The sequence below is a fragment of the Etheostoma cragini genome, chromosome 9, assembly GCF_013103735.1.
Source record: "Etheostoma cragini isolate CJK2018 chromosome 9, CSU_Ecrag_1.0, whole genome shotgun sequence".
Taxonomy (NCBI): Eukaryota; Metazoa; Chordata; class Actinopteri; order Perciformes; family Percidae; genus Etheostoma; species Etheostoma cragini.
The window spans coordinates 46,507-51,564 of record NC_048415.1 but is presented as its reverse complement, the minus strand read 5'-3'; the positions used below and the strand labels follow the sequence as shown (position 1 = coordinate 51,564).

At 47.0% G+C, this 5,058-nt stretch overlaps 1 protein-coding gene across 1 annotated transcript in view; it reads right to left on the bottom strand.

Annotated features, from left to right (window-relative positions):
* grin3bb (glutamate receptor, ionotropic, N-methyl-D-aspartate 3Bb) overlaps positions 1–5,058 on the bottom strand; it is a 28,534-nt gene that overhangs the window by 11,600 nt on the left and 11,876 nt on the right. The gene's annotated exons all lie outside the window — the stretch shown is intronic.

The following is a 5,058-nucleotide window of genomic DNA, read 5'->3' as shown; positions in this document are numbered from 1 at the left end:
AGAAAGAGAGAGGAGGAGGGGAGAGAGCGAGGGAGGAGGAGGAGGGAGGAAGAAGCTAGGAGGGGGTGAAATCTTTATGAATGAGTCAACGTTTTATTTTGGAAGAGAATATTGCTGTGACAAAACAAGCCTGTGATTATAAGATGTCTTTCAGAATAAAAGCCTGTGATAATAAATGGTCTTTCAGAATAAAAGCCAAATTCCCACTGAACTGTATACACTCTACAGGCCCCTTGCATGTGCTTGTGTGACCTATGCTGCATATATATATTGCAACATCATTTCTTCTTCTAGCGTTGACGTTAGCTAGCGCTAGCTGATATGCTACTAGCGCTAGCTGATACGATACTAGCGCTAGCTGATACTACACTAGTGCTTTCAAGTGGACGACATACTTTGGGCTTCATTTCATAAACATAACCGTAGTAGAACACACTCGTATGTTCATATTGTTTTGATTAGAATGTGTTGAATTACTTTACGTTGCCTATTTATGTCTATTTCTCTCCGTTAATCACCGGCGTTGGTAAGGCATTAATAGGGGGCGCCATTGTTATTCATGTGTGTGTGCCGTGGAAATCTAACGTGGAGAACCCAGGTCTGGTGCGAGTCCACGGGTAGAAGAGAGGGCTTGGCTGCAGTTCCAGGTCTTTCACAGGTGAGTTACAAGTTGCCTGGAACACAGCAAAAGTTTAATAAATTAGTTTAATAAAAATGTAATACATTTTAATTTCATGTATTAATTCAGGACAAAGCACACTGATGAAGAAGAACAGCAGTACATGTAAATGTAATAATAATATTTTCCATCTGCAGTCCATTAATGAGTTAGTTAACAGAGCCATAGAGAAACATGAGAGAATACCTGTGATGGTCTGCAGAGGGTCGGGGTTAACGGCGTACCGATGGTTTGGTAGCTAGCTGGATTATCCAACAGCGGTCAGGGACGAAGGGACCACTACATGCACTTGTTGATTCACCTGCCACCCCCCTTCTCTGAGCTCTCCAGGGGGTTCAGCGGACCATGTGCCTTTCTGGGAGCACATGCTCTTCTCAACCATGAACGTCAATAAGTCAAGCTGCATGTGCAAGAGGAAGTGATTCCATCGATAGAGGAGAATCAAATCAAATGTCTAGGAAGGTGGTACGATAACTCACTTTCCCAAGGAGCCTGGACCAGGTGGGATCTTCCCGAGAGGAAGGAAACCTGGGCGGACCTATGGAGACTGGAGCCATTCCACATCTCCTTCCTGCTGAGATCGGTGTATGAGGGGCACCATGGCACACAACCTGTCCGGGTGTAAAAAAGCACTCACCCAAGGAAGGCATAGATGGCACCAAGACAAGGTGCTCATGCCACTCGCTAACTCCTTAGAGCAGGAGAGGAAAAAGACACGCCAAACATTTAGGAAAACAACATCTATCTGGTGTAGAGGGGGAAAAGCCACCAACCACAGCTAAAACAAGAACCAGACAGCTACAAAAGGCCCAATCATGGGAAAAGAAGGTTGACCTGGGAGGAATGCTGCGGTTCCCCCAGATTGTCCAGACAACCCTGAGGTAGGATGCGGTACTGTTGTCTGAAGTGGAAAAAAGATCATCCTCATAGAACTTACAGTCCCATGGGAAGAGGGGTGTGAACAGGCGTTTGAAAGGAAGAGCTCCAAATACCAACACCTTCTGCATGACTGCAGGTGGAAAGGGTGGCAGGCATGGCTGGTCCAGGTCTAGGTTGGCTGTAGAGGATTTCCCGCTCAGTCAGCGTGGAGAATGCTCACAGCCATTGGAATGACAGGGAAGGAGAGAAAGACAGCAGCTTGCAGGATGGGGGAGGCGGCGGGAAGAGCCTCTTGCTGGTTATGGAGCAGGAGGGAGGAGTTGAGCTGGGAGCCAGGAGGGGAAGAGAAACAGGGACTCGGCCATCACCGGATATATATTCTATATTTGACAGAGTGTGAGGGAGCGAGAGGCTTTACTGCTGCAGGGTTTTTGGGGAGAATCCAGATCAATTCTCCTGCGTGAAGTTATGATTCTCGTCAGAAGATCATAACTGACAGCTGTTACATAACTAACTAACACACACAAGTTAGCACACACACATACACACACACACACACACGCACACACACACACACACACACACACCCTAATCTGAGTGAGACAAAAAACAGAGCAGAAAGGAAGTCATACTAAAACAAAGACTTTTAATTTCCAAAAACAAAAATTACTACATAGTTCAAATGTGTGTGTGTGTGTCTCTCTGTGTGTATCTGTGTGTGTGTGTGTGTGTGTATCTGTGCGTGTGTGTGTGTGTGTATCTGTGTGTGTGTGTGTGTGTGTGTGTCTATGTAGGCTTGGTGAGCAGCTGACTGGAGAAGTCGTATAGATCTTTATTAACTTTCTTCAGAGTCTGAACTTCTTCTTCCAGCTCGGCGACTCGAACCTTCGTGTTCTCGCCGTCGCCGAACACCGACTGAAACAGAACAGGGTTATTAATGATAAAAATAATCATCATCATCATCAACATCATCATAATAATAAGTGCATTGTGGGATTGTTTCAGACGTGTTGAGTCTCACCTTGTCCGTCACAGCATTCATCAAAGAGTTCAGCTTGTCGGCTTTCTGCAGGTAGGTTTCCTCTTCCTCCTTTAACACAGAAACAATCCAAAATAAAAGACTTTCTGCCTCCAGAAACACAGCAACATTTCTCTAGTGTGATCTCTAGTGTCGTCTCTAGTGCAATCCCTAACAAGATCTCTAGTGAGATCTCTAGTGTGGTCTCTAGTGTGATCTCTAGTGAGATCCCTAACAAGATCTCTAGTGAGATCTTTAGTGTGGTCTCTAGTGTGATCTCTAGTGAGATCCCTAACAAGATCTCTAGTGAGATCTTTAGTGTGGTCTCTAGTGTGGTTTCTAGCGTGATCTCTAGTGACATCTCTAGTGTGGTCTCTAGTGTGGTTTCTAGCGGGATCTCTAGCGGGATCTCTAGTGAAATCTCTACTGAGATCTCTAGCGTGATCTCTAGTGTGCTCTCTAGTGAGATTTCTAGCGTGATTTCTAGTGAGATCTCTAGTGTGGTCTCTAGTGTGGTCTCTAGTGTGGTCTCTAGTGTGATCTCTAGCGTGATCTCTAGCGTGATCTCTAGTGTGGTCTCTAGTGTGGTCTCTAGTGAGATTTCTAGCGTGATCTCTAGCGTGATCTCTAGCGTGATTTCTAGCGAGATCTCTAGTGTGGTCTCTAGTATGATCTCTAGTGTGGTCTCTAGTGTGATCTCTAGTGTGTTCTCTAGTGAGATTTCTAGCGTGATTTCTAGTGTGATCTCTAGTGTGGTCTCTAGCGTGATCTCTAGTGTGGTCTCTAGTGTGGTCTCTAGTGTGATCTCTAGCGTGATCTCTAGCGTGATCTCTAGTGTGCTGACCCACCTGTGCATAGAGTCCGATGCGGACGCAGACGTCCGTGGCCTCTGCGCCGTCGGCGGTGTGGAGGTGGCGGCTGAAACGTGGCAGCGGGACGGACGGCCGGCTGTCGGGCAGGAACATATTGGCTGGAGCCGGCATGATGACGGCGTTGGTCACCGCACCTGCACGAACACACACACACACACACACAGGAAGTGATGTCAGAGGACACACATAGGAAGTGATGTAACAGGACTGTAAATAATATTCCGAATCATTGGTTAACGGATGATTCGAGTGTTTCAAGGTCAAAATAAAATCATTCTAATAAAATGAGATAAAATCTTTTAACAAGGTCAGGAAGTTAGACGTCCACGGTCTTCTCCGTTGACTTAAAGGGGACGGCTCATCGCCCTAAGGGGACAGTGTCCTAACGAGGAGGGCTCATCGTCTTAAAGGGGACAGCTGAAAGCCCTAAAGGGGATGGTGTCCTAAAGGGGACGGCTCATCGCCCTAAAGGGGACGGTGTCCTAAAGGGGACGGCTCATCGCCCTAAGGGGACAGTGTCCTAACAAGGAGGGCTCATCGCCTTAAAGGGGACGGCTGAAAGCCCTTAAGGGGATGGTGTCCTAAAGGGGACAGCTCATCGCTCTAAAGGGGATGGTGTCCTAAAGGGGACGGCTCATCGCCCTAAAGGGGACAGTGTCCTAAAGGGGACGACTTATCGCCCTAAAGGGAAGGGTGTCCTAAAGTAATAACTGACAATAACAGACCAACTCTGGGTGCATCAGTTATTATAAATAATAACAGACAATAACAGATATGTCATCATCCACATAGAAGTTAATAATAGGACGGTGGTTTCATCAGGTTGGGATCTAACGGGAAACCGTTGTTTTCTCTGGTGTTCTCCCAGCATGCAGCTGAGTGTGTTCAGCTGAGACCAATCAGTCTGTTTTCTGCAGGAAGAATGTGCAGGGGAGAACGCGTCCGTCCGTCCAGCCGGAGACGGATTACCGTCTCCTGGCGGCCGTTTGAAGTGACACCAAGAGGATTATGGGTAATTACAAAGTGCCAGTCATGATGGTGTTCCTGTCAGCCGCGGCACAAGCATTTAGTATCATTAACAAGATGGAAAGGAAGAGATGGAGAGAGGAAAAGAGAGAGAGAGGGACAGAGAGACAGACACCGAGACAGAAAGAGAGAGAGGGACAGAGAGAGACAAAAAGACATAGAGAGAGAGACATAGAAAGACAGAGAGAGACAGAAGGTCGGCGGTCTCTTGATTACCAACCAGCAGAGAGCAGAAAGATGGAACATCTATTGAAATAGAAACACCTTTGTGGATCAATACAATCACCCACCTAACCTGACAGGTAACCTGTCAGCAGGTAACCTGTCAGCGGGTAACCTGTCAGCGGGTAACCTGTCAGCGGGTAACCTGTCAGCGGGTAACCTGTCAGGTAATCTATTAGCAGGTAACCTATCAGGTAATCGATTAGCAGGTTACCTGTCAGCGGGTAACTTGTCAGCGGGTAACCTGTCAGCGGGTAACCTGTCAGCGGGTAACCTATCAGCGAGTAACCTGTCAGCAGGTAACCTATCAGGTAATCTATTAGCAGGTAACCAATTAGCAGGTAACCTGTCAGCAGGTAACC